Source organism: Myxine glutinosa, chromosome 1 (assembly GCF_964187855.1).
Source record: "Myxine glutinosa chromosome 1, kmMyxGlut1.1, whole genome shotgun sequence".
Taxonomy (NCBI): domain Eukaryota; kingdom Metazoa; phylum Chordata; class Myxini; order Myxiniformes; family Myxinidae; genus Myxine; species Myxine glutinosa.
Window position 1 is genome coordinate 247,268,315 of NC_136261.1, and position 14,577 is coordinate 247,282,891.

Sequence of the window (14,577 nt, forward strand, 5' to 3'; positions counted from 1 at the left end):
CATGTCAGGTCACTGAATTCAACCACTAATTATTTTTGAGGTCAAAAGAATGCTCCACTGAGTGCCATTCTACTTTGTTCTGTTTTGCCAAGTGTCGCTCTATGAGTCATTTTTCGTCTGTCTGTCTGAGCATGATATCTCAGAAAGTTGAGATATTCATCAACATATGTACATATAAACACATATACATATGCATATATATACAGACTTGGCATTTAATATGGAATATTTTTTTTTTCTTGACTTGGTTTACTTTCTCAACTCAGTATATCAATCTGGTGAGTTTCTTTTACACTTTCGTGATTTATTTGTTAAAAGAACCATGTCACTGATTGTCTGTCGCAGCAAGAAGGCAACAACAGGATTATATCACAGGTGGCGTGGCAAAATGTACGGACAGGTGCATTTGATGATTGGCTTCACAGTCGGGTATACAAGGGTTGTTGCGTTCTGTATTAGTGGAAAACAACTGCTGCACGTCTCCAAAAGTTATTGCCGCTTCCTCTGGAGATGGTCCGTCAACTCGACAATGCCGTTTGTCATGGAGTTGTGGCTTTACGAAATTACGGCATGAAACAGCGTGCTATTGATCGGCAGTATGGCATCACTCAAGGTCAGGTGTCAAAGATCATGAAACGAAATGCTCAGAGGGGTGTCCCTGCTCCAATACCGAGGCCAGGACATCCCCGCAGAACCACAAGGAGGGATGATCGCCAGCTGCACCGGTTAGTCCGCAATGGCCGTACCAAGTCAGCTAATCGGCTTAGGGCTGAGTGGCAGCAACTGACAAATGTGCCTGTATCCAGAAGGCTTGTCAACCAACGACTGGTTCAAGCAGGCTGTCGTGCCAGGCGTGCCCTGAGAAAGCCACGCCTGATCAGACAACACCGCCAGCGCCGATTGCAGTGGGCCAGAGAGCACCGTCAATGGCAGCCAGGACACTGGAATCACGTGATCTTCAGTGACGAGTCTAGATTTCTGGTCTATCGTCAAGATGGCCGCGTCCGAGTGCGCAGACAAGTGCATGAAGCCTACAACAAAGATTGTATAGTGCCAAGAGTCCAAGCTGGAGGTGGTGGGGTGACCGTTTGGGCTGCTTTTCATGCAGGGGGGCAAAACTGACCTGGTTGTTCTGAATGGAAACTTGAACCAGTTCAAGTACAGGGCCATTCTGGAAGAAACATTGCTTCCATTTTCTCGTGCAGCCTTTCGAGGAAACTTTGTCTTCCAAGATGACAATGCACGGCCTCATCGTGCTCGCATGATCCAACACTTTCTTGCTGACCGTGGTGTAGAGCATATGGAGTGGCCTGCCATGTCCCCGGATATGAATCCGATAGAGAACTTGTGGGCAGAATTAACGCGTCAAATCGACCACTTGGACCAGCAGCTGACCTCTGTGCGTGAATTGCAGCAGGCTATTGTCACGGCATGGCAAGCGATTCCTGTCCAAACCTTGGCAAATGTCATGAACAGCATGCCTCAACGTGTACGTGCTCTCCTGAATGCTCGTGGGGGTTACACGAAGTACTGAACTGTAATTTTACTGTCCGTAATCCCAGTCGTAATTTAACTTTTGTTTTTGTTAAAAAAAAATTTGGCTAATGTGCAAAATAAAGAGATACTTCTGGAAAACGTACAGAAGTTTAACACAGTACTGTCCATGAATTGAGTTCGATATCAGTTTACATCACTTTCAAGGATCAATTTATTTGTTTCGAAATGTCAAATGTGGTTTTTGTTTCTTTTAAAGGTCATATTAACAAAATCTAGAATAATTTCAACATAATTCCAATTAACTTTAGGTTCTAAGACATCTTGAAAAGTAAGTTCACCCCCACAAAAAAAATATTCCATATTAAATGCCAAGTCTGTATATACAGTATATATATATATATATATATATATATATATATATATATATATATATATATATATATATATATATATATATATATATATAATATATATATATATATATATTGTTGCGGATATGGAAATTGGCCTCAATATCCGCTTGTAAATATTCCCCTATTTCCCCAACTATCCCCAATCCCCCATTCCCTCGTCCCATTGTCTGTAAACGACACTCAGTAGAGCCGATCTCCCCCTTCTTCCCCCATTAAATGTCGTGCCCAGGTCCACCGCATCTCACGTAGACAACTTTCGGACCTCTTGCTAGTTATTCTTAGTCTATGTCAGTTAAGGACTCGTTTCCATTAATTCTGACTCTTCGTTGCACCAGAATGTGATTATATGGCACCTGTTAGGAAGTTTAGGACCTCCCCATACCTCCCCACATCTCTTCCCCATGAAGAAACTACAACAACAACAACTACAACGGCAGAGGGGGGCGGCGCGGCGACGGCGCGGGGAGTGTGCGTCCTCACTCCGGCTCGGTTAGCCGCCATTGCCCATGTGCGCCGACGGGGTTACCACGAAGGGGCTGCCTGTCAGCTCCTCGTCAAGGGCGGAGCCCCGGTAACCCCCCCGCACCCAATAAGAAGCAACGGGCCGATTCCATCTGGGGCGGAGCTAACGAGCCGAGGGCGTGTCACTCCCCGCCGGATATATACGGAGCGACTTCCGGACGTGACGAGAGATGCGCCCGGAGCTTGAAGAAGAGACAAGTCGCGACCCACGAGCGCTGAGCGACCTCCCCGCATCTCTGGACCGGACCGTGTGGATCCTGTCCCTGAGCCAAGGTGCACCTTGAGCTGTCCATCAACTACCTGCCCTTCCTTGCCATCAATCCCTGTGTGAGTCAGCTTTGTCCTGTATATCTGTGGTCTGTCTGGGGATAGATAAGACCGTGTCTAAGTGCCCATCTTGCTGTGCTTTACCTCTGTCCGTGTAATCTGAACCTTCCGCAATATTATAATTATAACCTCCTCCGGAGGTCTTGAGAGCTGAACCCTTGGTGTCGTGTCATTTTAACCCAGCCGTTGTGTCCTTTTCCTCAATTGATTTAGCGTAGCGCGATTAGTCAACGTTCGAGTGGAATCGGGTAACCTGTGCAGGCGCGGTCATACCAAACCGCTCGGTAAACTAACATCTAAAACCGCGTCTGTAACAATTGGTGTCAGGAGTGTCGGATTCGGACCTGGGACTAAATTTGTTAGGCCCAAATTTTGGGAAGTAGAATTCGATCCGGAGCGCGTTTACGCGCTCGAAATTATAAAGGCGAAATTTGATTGTGTTTTACAAAATATAAAAACCCGAATTTTGAAAGTCGCGCTATGGCAGACCAAGTCGGCTGGGGTCCGGTAGGGGAGAGTGAGGCAGGGTCGATCCAGGACCAAATTGAGGGACAGGAGGAGAGCGAAGCAGTGAGGGTAGCAGACGCACAAAATAGCATCGTTGCGCCCGACGTTGCGGGCGCGCAAAATGGCACCTCGCACATGGCTACGGCGGCCGCACCCGCTGCACAAGTGGGAGGGATGGCCCAAATGCAGGCCCTCATGGAGCAATTTATGGCGCAAATGCAGGCGTCCCTCAAACTGCAGGGTGAGCAAATGGGGGCAATGGACGAAGCGAGGGCTGATAGTGAGCGATTGGGGGGTGAAATGGGGGGCAAAATGGGGGGCAAAATGGGGGAAATGGGGGGCAAAATGGGGGAACGGCTAGAAGCTAAATTTGAGGGGTTAGACAACGGGATAAAAGAGGTGAGACATGGGTTAACGGGGGTGGAAAATAGAATGGCTGCCCAGGAAAATCAGATAGAGGGGATGAAAAATGGGTTAATGGGGTTAGAAAACAGTATGGAAGGCAAATTGAGGGACATGAGGGACCAAGCGGAAAGGGAAGTTAAACAAATGGGGCAGCAGATAGAGGGGGTCAGAATGGGGGTAGAAACCAAACTGGATGCTCACAGGGAGGAAATGGAGCAGATGAGGGTGGCATCTGGGCAGGAGATGCGAGTGATGGGAGAGGAGATCAGAAGAGGAGTGAGTGAGGAGGTCGGAGGAGTGCGCGAGGAGGTGAGGCACTGTAAGGAGCGCATGGAGAAGGAGGTGAGAAAGGGGACTGTAAAATTGCAAGGTGGTATAGAGGAGTTGACGCTGGGGGTAGAACAACTGACAGTGGGACAAAAGGAGTTGGGGGACCAGGTAAAGAAGAACACAGCGGTAATAGAGGGTTTAAAATCGACACAGAAGGAGATGAAAAAGGACGTGGGGGTAATTAAAAAAGAGTGTCAGACGGTACATGAGGACCTGACGAGGAAAATGGACAAGGTGGTAGAGGTGATGGAGGTTAAAGAGCGGGAGGTGCGGGAGCACATAGAAAAAAATAGAGTGGAGTTAGAGGAAGAACTTAAAGGGGCGCACGAGGAGATGAAAGAGGTGAAGCAGAAATTAGAAGAAGTGGAAGAAGGGGTGAGCGAAATTAAGAAGCGACGGAGAGAGGATAAGAAAGAGATAAAGGAGGAAGTAAAAGAATTGGTCCAAAGTCTGTGTTCGGATCGTGATGATGTGCTCATTAACCGGATGAGGGATTCGCAGGTGATGGAGGAGAAGCGAAGAGAAAGAGGACCCGGTGTAAGTGGTGACCAATATGGTCGTGCGTATGATGCGCCAGGTGATTTGATAAGTTTGGGGGTCGAGATAGACCCGGATGTTCGTGAGAGGCCAAGAGTGAGGTGTATGGCTGGTCCGGAGGGTATGGAACGAGAGGTGCGAGGTGTGAGTGAGCAAGGTTGTGGTGGTATGGAATGGGTAGCGGGTTGCGGAGGTGTGACCCATGCATCGACACCAACAGGGGTAGTTGTTGGAGGGACCGGGGAGGCACGAGAGCCCCTTGGGGGTAATGTACTGTGGGGGCCCGGCCGGTTCGGCCCCGCGCTGACCCCGCAAAGGGCGACGCACGGGGTCCGGCAGGCGGGCAACGTCTCGCATGCGAGGTGGTCCCACAAGGTCCCACTCGCGCCGTATGACGGCAAGAGTGATCTACGCGCGTACCTGGCGCAGTTTGACTGTGTGTGTAAGGGCAACGGTTGGGGTGAGGACGAAGGTGGAGTACACCTGGTGGCCGCATTGCGCGGCGCGGCGGCGGAGGTGCTGACGGCATTACCAGCGGGTGCTCTCACCCTGCCAGCCCTCCGCGACGCCCTAATTAATCGATTCGGCATTGAGCAGCAGAGCGAGCTTGTTAAAGCTCAGCTCGCGCTGCGAAAACGCAAGCCCCAGGAAGCCATCGGGGAACTTACCCACGACATTCGCCGCGCAGTGGGGATCGCACATGCTAGCATGGCAGCGGATTCCCGGGAAAGCCTGGCGCTGGACCATTTTATCCAGGCCCTCCCGGATATTGAGCTCCGGCAACAGCTCGCCATGTGGCGCCCGCAGACTCTGAGCCAGGCGGCTGACGCTGCGGCCCGTTGGGAAGCAGCGAGGCCCCTGGCCCGGGGGGGCGAGCGTCTCGCAATGGCGGTCCGCCAGGTGGGACCCCCGATGGAGGGCGGACCCCTTAGGGGGCCCACCCCCGACGTGGGTCCTGACCTAGCGGGCATGGTCCGGAGGCTGGTGGACCAGCGCCTGGCGGGAACTGGACCATGGCAGGCGGCCCCGGAGGTGGCCCGCGGTGGACCACGAGCGGGTAATCCAATTCGGACCTACAGGGGGGGGAATTTGGAATTCCGGAGGCAAGCACCTTATCAGGTAAGGTGCTATACCTGCAACCGTCTGGGTCACCTGGCGCGGCACTGTCGAGCCGCGCGCCGGGATGATCCCCGGCGGTTGAGGTCCTCAACTCCGCCCAGGGGGGAGCGGGTTAGCCGACCCCGGACACCCCCCCGCCAGACCCCGGGAAACTAGAAGGTGTCGGGCACGTAGGGCGGTGTTCGGCAGAAGAGGATGGAGGAGAGCCCTCATTGACGCGACAGGTCATTTATTGTGGCCAAATTGGAACCGGTAGCCTGACAATTAGATGCAAAATTGCCGGCGTGGGGGTAGACGCCGTAGTGGACACAGGAGCTAGCGCCACGATCATCAGCCCTGTGGTCCTTGATTCGAGCGCAGGTGGCTGGGATAAGATCCAGCGCCTGCAAAATTATAGTTTGCAGCTTGCTACCGGGGTAACGGCCCCGATCATAGGGCGTGGTTCTGTGACCCTCAAGTTAGGGTCGGTAAGGAGGGAGATAGATGTTTGGGTGGCGGAGGTGTGCGACCCATGTTTAATAGGGTTGGACCTGTTGACTGCCAGCGGCTGTAAAATCGACTTGTGCCGGGGGATCCTGCAGGTGGGAGTAGAAGAGCTGCCCTTAGGGGGAGTGAGCACGGCCGAGAGAGCGGAGCTGGAGGCTTCTGAGGCCGTGACCATCCCCCCAAGGGCCGAGGCGATAGTGCCGGCCCGGTGGGCAGCTCGCCCAACGTGGCAGGAGTCCTGCGGCCTGGTCGAACCGGTGGCAGCGCAGTCCATACCGGGTTTAATCGTGGGCCGCACCCTTGTAAAAACGGACGGACCGGTAGTGGCCGTCCGAGTAATAAATATGAGTACAGAACCACGCACTATAGTAAGGGGCACGAGGGTAGCTGGCTGCACCCCAGTTGAGGAAGTCGCGACAGTGAGGGGCGAGAACGTCCAGCCGAGCCGACCCCGGGGGGAGCCTTCAATAACAAGTAGGAATTGGCCCGATCCCATTTGCGAGATGGTAAATCGTAGTAGCGTAGAGTTGGGAGGTACCCAGAGGGAGGCCTTACACAAACTGGTTGGGTCCCATTTGGACCTCTTCTCCCTGTCTACCGAGGATATTGGACGTACGGGCCTGGTGAAACATCAGATCCACACCGGTGAGGCCCGGCCTATTCGTCAGGCCGCCCGACGGCTCCCTTGGAGCAAGAGGGCGGAAGCTGACGAGCAGGTTGAAAAAATGCTCGACGCCGGCGTGATCGAGCCCTCGGGAAGTCCTTGGATGTCACCTGTTGTGCTGGTCAAAAAGAAGGATGGGACCATGCGGTTCTGCGTGGACTATCGCCAGCTAAACAACGTGACACTCAAGGACTCATATCCCCTGCCAAGGATTGATGACACCCTCGATGCCGTTGCGGGCTCAAATTGGTTTTCAACTTTGGACCTCAAGAGTGGGTATTGGCAGGTGGAGATGGATAGGGCAGGGAAGGAGAAAACGGCATTTTCCACAGGTAAGGGACTGTATCAGTTTACTGTGATGCCGTTTGGTTTGTGTAACGCCCCCGCCACCTTTGAAAGATTGATGGAGCATGTACTGGGCGGCATGCCATGGCAATCATGCCTGGTGTACCTGGATGACGTCCTGGTACATGCCCAAACGTTCCCCCAGGCAGTAGCTAATTTGGACCAGGTGTTCGGGTGCCTCAGACAGGCAGGGTTGAAGCTGAACCCGAGTAAGTGCACTTTGTTTGCAAGGGAGGTGGCCTATCTAGGTCACGTGATCGGCCGCGAGGGGGTAAAAACGGACCCAGACAAAATTAAAGCGGTAGAGGAGTGGCCCGCACCACGTACCATCAAAGAGGTGCGGGGATTTTTGGGACTCTGCTCCTACTACCGGCGCTTTGTGGCAAAATTTGCGGAGTTGGCCCGTCCCCTCCACCGGCTTACGGAGAAGGGGACGCGATTTAATTGGACACGGGAGTGCCACGAGGCCTTCCAAAAATTGAAGGGGTGTCTGACATCCGCACCCCTTCTAGCGTACCCCACTAGCAACGGGGCATTTACCCTGGACACGGATGCGAGCCAGGAAGGATTGGGCGCAGTTTTGTCTCAGACGCAGGAGGGCGTGGAGAGAGTGATTGGTTATTATAGTCGGGCCTTAAGTAGGCCCGAGAGAAATTATTGCGTCACTCGCAAAGAGTTATTGGCTATGCTGGCTGCCATGAACCATTTCCACCCGTACTTGTACGGGCGGAAATTTTTGGTTAGAACTGACCATTCCTCCTTGCAATGGCTCCTTCGGTTCAAGGAACCAGAGGGCCAAATTGCAAGGTGGTTGGAAAAGTTGCAGCAGTACGATTTTGATGTGGCCCATAGGGCCGGGAAGGCCCATGGTAATGCGGACGAACTCTCTCGGCGTCCTTGTCTGGGGGAAAACTGCAAATTTTGTGCGAGACACGAGGAGAGGGAACAATTGGGCGATTCGGACCCGACCCTCGTTGTCCGGGCAACCCGGGTGAGAGGGCCAATTTTGCCACTAACCGCAGATGAGGAATTCGGAACTTTGGCATGGAGCACGGCCCAGCAGGAGGATCCTGTCCTGGGGCCAGTGTTCAATTGGGTCAAATTGGGGCAAAGACCTAAGGGGGAAGAGGTCACCCCCCTCGGGGCACAAAGGCATATTGGGCTCAGTGGCAGACCCTGGAATTGAAAGGCAACATCTTGTATCGCAAGTGGGTGGAGGTTCCCTCTGATAGAACTTCCTGGCTGGTGATAGTCCCTGACAAATTCAAGAACGTCATATTGCAACAGGTGCATGGTACCCGCTCCGGCGGCCATTTGGGCAGGACAAAGACAATATCTCGGGTCCGCCGGAGGTTCTATTGGGTGAATATGGGGCGCGACATACAGGACTGGTGTCGGAGATGCGACGCCTGTACTGCCAAAAAGGGACCAGCACGGAGGATGAGGGCCCCCCTTCAATTACATCAGGTGGGGGCCCCCCTAGAGCGGGTGGCCATGGATATCCTAGGCCCACTACCCCGCACCCGCCTAGGTAATAAGTACATCCTCGTTGTGATGGACTACTTCACCAAGTGGCCGGAGGCCTACGCCCTCCCCAACCAAGAAGCAGGGGTGGTAGCGCAGGCCTTCTTGGAAGGATTTGTGTGCCGGCATGGGATTCCACAGGAGTTGCACACCGACCAGGGACGAAATTTTGAGAGCAAATTGCTAAAAGATGTGTGCAGTCTCCTGTCAATTCGGAAAACCAGAACAACGCCTTTAAGACCTCAATCTGACGGGATGGTGGAAAGATTTAACCGAACTCTAATCCAACAACTGGCACTGTTCACCGCCACCCGTCAGGATGACTGGGACGAACATCTCCCTTATTTGCTCATGGCCTACCGAACCAGCCAGCACGGGGCCACCGCATGCAGTCCAGCGTTGCTTATGTATGGGCGGGAGTTACGGGCTCCCGCTGACTTGCTATGCGGTCCCGTGCCAGACACAGTGGTTAACCCGCCGAGGGAGGGGTACGCACGTCACCTAGAGGAAGGCATGGAGCTAGTCCATGCCTTCGCCCGCCGCCAACTCCATCTGGCGGGGGAAAAGATGAAGCGCAGGTACGACGACCGGAGCCAGGGGAGTCAATACGCTCCGGGGATGAAGATTTGGTTCTTTAATCCCCGGAGGCGGAAGGGAAGGTGCCCAAAACTCACCTCCCCCTGGCAAGGCCCAGGAGTCGTCCTGTCGCAAATCTGTGACGTGGTCATCAAGATCAAAATGGGGCCACGAGCCCTCCCTCGGATCGTCCACGCCGACCGGATAAGACCTTACACCGGCGAGCAGGCGCCCCCGTGGATTGCCTCGGCTTTAGATGCCGAGGCGGGACCCAGTACCTCTGAATAAGGGGGGCTTATTAGTGCCAGAGGACTGGGGGATTGAGGAGCGATGGGCCCGGTGGGTAAGGGTGGCATCCCTGCCACCCTTCCCATAGGGGGGCAAATGCGCAATAGATTATGGGGTGTATGGCAGTGAAAACTAGCCCGGGTGGGTTAGGATATTGATAGGGACCTAGAAGATGACATTAGGTAACGTTAAGGTTAGTTAGTGACTGATACCTGTAGTGGGGACGCAGGTAGATTAGTGTGGATGATAATGACGTGGGAGCGCAATAGTTTAAAGGGGAGACAGGGAAGCGCAAGTTTCAGAGGGGAGTAGTTAGCTGAGATGATGCCGTGCTGTGTGAGAATTGAACAGGTGTGATTGCACAGGTGAGAGAACTGGACAGGTGTGTGGAGCAGTGTATGAGTAGTGAGTGTGGTGGATCAGCGCGAATGCGCTTTGGGGAGAGAAGGGTGCAGGTGGCACCAGGTGTGAGAGCACAGGTGTGCAAGTACAGGTGTGTGGAGTACATGGAGTAAGTGGTACGGAGTGGTGTGCATGGTGCGAAGGTGTGGATGGGGGAAGAGTGGACCCCCTTTCACGAGTACCCGGGGCGGGTAGTGTAAGTGTTAGGTAGAGGGTATAGGTAAATTGTGGTTGGATATTGGCATTTGTGGTGCGGTTGCAGAATGGTATTGTGGATGGGTGCATTGGTGTGGTGAAATTGGCTGGTCGTGTGGCCTGTTAGTGTGTGTAGTTAAATGGGCACTCCACCACTGTGAGGATGTCGGCCAGGTGAGGCCGCAGGTGGGCTCTGGGAGCCGGTAGAGTTGTGGATGGGGCCCGAGGATCCAGAGGACGGACCCGGGTAGCCCAGTGCCAGAGAGGGCACCGAGTGGGGAGAGCGCCAGAGGGCCTTCCCCAGGTAGATAGGTTAGGTAAGGAGCAGGTAAGCTCGGAGGCAACTACAGTGGTGGAGGTGTGCAGGTGGGTAGACCTGCTGGGAGAGCCACATGACCCAGCCCAGAAATTGTACAAAGGCACCGAGTGATGAATCGGGGGAGTGAGACCCCAAATTGAGAAGCACCACAGTTTGGTCAATGGGAATTGGTTTTTAGAACCCATAGTGTAAGAGGGCCAATGGTTTGGCGGAGAAAGACCCCGGGTAATGTAAAGTTGTTAAAGTCATTTAGGAAATAGTTAGGATTGATGAACCTGTCGCACCATACGCAGCCACTTACCTGTGGTGATGATGACTCCACACCTGTGTTTTCTTTGTTCTGTGTGCAGGAAATGAGAATTGCTGTTGGATTTGTGAGACGCATCACGACGTGGATGAGACATTGGGGTGATTCCATCTCTCCCTCCTTAGGAGGGACTGATGATGAATTGGTGATGGCAAATTTTGATGTTGAATTGGTGATGGCAAATTGTGATGAGTTGGAAATGGCAAATTTGATTGGATAGGAGGGAGAGAAGACGAATTTGGTTTATGGGAGGAACGGGGAAGACAGTAGGGACGTTTGTGGATTTGTAAAGTAGATGTTTATGAGTAGTGTTGTGTTTTGTGGATGCAGTAAGGGGTAAGGGAGGGGCAATGTAGGTTACCTGGTGGGGGGGGGGGGGGCGTACGGTAGGAACGTACCTGTCTCACCTGGTTCCCATGTGCCCCCAGTGTGCATCACTTTGTATTGCGTGCACTTTTGCGCCCTTACCACCTTACTCACTTGTCTTTTTCTTTTGTCTCCCACCTCCGAGGATCTGGCTTTGGGGCAGAGAGAGAGGAGAGAGAGGTGCTGGCTCCGCAGTTGTGGGCCTGCACTTTCGCTGCTTGCTGCTGGGATCGATACACCATATGGACCGCAATGTTTGTGGCCGCCCACCATGGACCGCAGTTCTTTTGCGGCCAAGCACCACCCATTGACGGACCTCTGGGTCAACGTGGCACCTATGCCAAGCAGGTGAACCACTAATAGTTGGCCCCCCTGACGGCCACAATATAGAAATGGACGCGGTTGGCGCCTTTCTTTATGTTGGAAAGAAGCAAGAAGGCCAAGTGCACCACACGAAGAGCAAGAGACACCTGCAGGGTTAGGGGTTGTTGTTTTTATTTTAATGAACAATGGTGGTGCACCGGATGGTGCTGACTGTGCATGATGGGGTGGTGCTTTTGGTGCTTGGAAGGGGTGCTCTGCACATTATTAAAGGCCGTAAGGCCACAGAGCACTCGTGGGTTGGTGTATCGATGCTGGCATGCGTGCTCCCTCAATGCATAACATCTGCATGTGTTCCTCCAAAAACAGGTCCTGGATCGTAGTGTAAATATCAGCGTAGTCTTGTAAATAATGCTCCCTACCGGCTGTATGTTTAGTTTGCGAATTCTTTCCGCCATTCGGTTATCCTGTGGGTGTGTTTCTGTGAGGAGAAGGGTGCAACGTCGCAGGGGGACATATTTACTCATTTGTGAATATCTGTAAAACTGTCGCACTCAGGGTAGCGTTAATAGTAGAGGGAACTACATCTGAGTGCCACACTAAAATAGGTAAGAATTTATCGGGTCGGGACGCCCCGAGGGTAGAGAAGGGTGCAATGTTGCGGATATGGAAATTGGCCTCAATATCCGCTTGTAAATATTCCCCTATTTCCCCAATACTCCCCAACTATCCCCAATCCCCCATTCCCTAGTCCCATTGTCTGTAAACGACACTCAGTAGAGCCGATCTCCCCCTTCTTCCCCCATTAAATGTCGTGTCCAGGTCCACCGCATCTCACGTAGACAACTTTCGGACCTCTTGCTAGTTATTCTTAGTCTATGTCAGTTAAGGACTCGTTTCCATTAATTCTGACTCTTCGTTGCACCAGAATGTGATTATATGGCACCTGTTAGGAAGTTTAGGACCTCCCCATACCTCCCCGCATCTCTTCCCCATGAAGAAACTACAACAACAACAACTACAACGGCAGAGGGGGGCGGCGCGGCGACGGCGCGGGGAGTGTGCGTCCTCACTCCGGCTCGGTTAGCCGCCATTGCCCATGTGCGCCGACGGGGTTACCACGAAGGGGCTGCCTGTCAGCTCCTCGTCAAGGGCGGAGCCCCGGTAACCCCCCCGCACCCAATAAGAAGCAACGGGCCGATTCCATCTGGGCTAACGAGCCGAGGGCGTGTCACTCCCCGCCGGATATATACGGAGCGACTTCCGGACGTGACGAGAGATGCGCCCGGAGCTTGAAGAAGAGAAGTCGCGACCCACGAGCGCTGAGCGACCTCCCCGCATCTCTGGACCGGACCGTGTGGATCCTGTCCCTGAGCCAAGGTGCACCTTGAGCTGTCCATCAACTACCTGCCCTTCCTTGCCATCAATCCCTGTGTGAGTCAGCTTTGTCCTGTGTATCTGTGGTCTGTCTGGGGATAGATAAGACCGTGTCTAAGTGCCCATCTTGCTGTGCTTTACCTCTGTCCGTGTAATCTGAACCTTCCGCAATATTATAATTATAACCTCCTCCGGAGGTCTTGAGAGCTGAACCCTTGGTGTCGTGTCATTTTAACCCAGCCGTTGTGTCCTTTTCCTCAATTGATTTAGCGTAGCGCGATTAGTCAATGTTCGAGTGGAATCGGGTAACCTGTGCAGGCGCGGTCATACCAAACTGCTCGGTAAACTAACATCTAAAACCGCGTCTGTAACAATATATATATATATATATATATATATATATACACACATATACATATACACAGTTGCATATATAGGTTAAAATACATTTACTTCTTCATGCAGCTGTACAAATCAAATTGGTGCCCCTTTATATGAACTTTTCAGAGCATCACTTGGTTCCTCCTAAGAGCACATGGGTCGTCCAGCATAAACAACGATATTTTTTGAATGTCCTTTATTTTCTATTGTTTGGCATTTTCTCCAAGCTATTCTCGGACTTGCTTTCGGACCATAGGCCCCCAGGCTACGGCTAACTCCACGGCCCATTGGGTTGTTGAGCAACCGTGGATGCTGGTTGAGATATTTGTGTCTAACAGGGACCCCACACCTTTATGTTGTGTTATCTGTTGGTAACCCAATGACCTTGGCTAATGACCATGCCCTCAACATTCACCCGTCCTTCACCTCCAATTACTACTACGGCCGAGCAAACTGAGTAAACACTGGCAAAACACAACCGAAGCGAAACAGTGGGGCAGAACTCCTGGCGATCAACTACGTCCACCTTTATGTCGGATCAATGGAAGAAAGGGCAAGGACGAAGCAGATGGGAAATGCACGAGTATTTATCACAAAGCATTGGTGAAAAACACTATTTATAGCTCTTTATTAACTAAGCAAAATCAAAGGCAAAAGGGAATATCTTCAACAAAAAAACAAAGTAAAAAGACACGAAAGAGCAGGCTTATCCTAAGTATCCCTGAAGGATCTTATTTACAAACAGAGACAACGAAAGAGGCAGTTAGGAGTATGGGAACGACTCCAGACTCACCTCAACTAGCCAGGCGGGTCTGGATGGGGCCAAATAATACAGGTGGGGGGAGGAAGTTATAATGAGGGGGTGATGCAGTGTTAATGTCGGATTGGTGTCACTGCACGTTCCAGCAGACGAACGTGACCCAGTGGTTCATTCCCTGCAGGTGAACCTTTGAGCAACTCGTGACTGCCAAGCTCGTTCTGAGGCACCCCAAGGAAGCTCACCACCACGGCAGCTCAGCACCACTGCAGCTCACCACACCTCACCACCACCACCACCACCCCAAATTCAGCTGCCTTCTGCCCTTTATACTTTCCATGTAGGGCGTGGCTTCCAGGCGAGCACAGCCCATGCAATCGTCTGTCAGCTTAATGCAGCCTTCTCCATTGGTGCGCACATGAAGGGGGGAGGGACCCACAAGGAGGCCCATGGAAATTCCCAGTGTGAGAGGCAGCTTTCAACAAAATCCTCACTCCTGCACCTCACAAGTAAAGCGGTAAGGGTATGCCTCCCACCTCTTCCCTCGCACGGGAATGTTCCTCATACAGTTTGCATATCGCACGACTCGGCGTTCCACTTCTTTGTACAGCA

At 52.5% G+C, this 14,577-nt stretch overlaps 1 long non-coding RNA gene across 1 annotated transcript in view; it reads right to left on the minus strand.

Moving 5' to 3' along the window:
- The window catches only part of LOC144894068 (uncharacterized), a 247,101-nt gene that overhangs the window by 211,390 nt on the left and 21,134 nt on the right, over positions 1-14,577 (minus strand). The window lies entirely within an intron of this gene.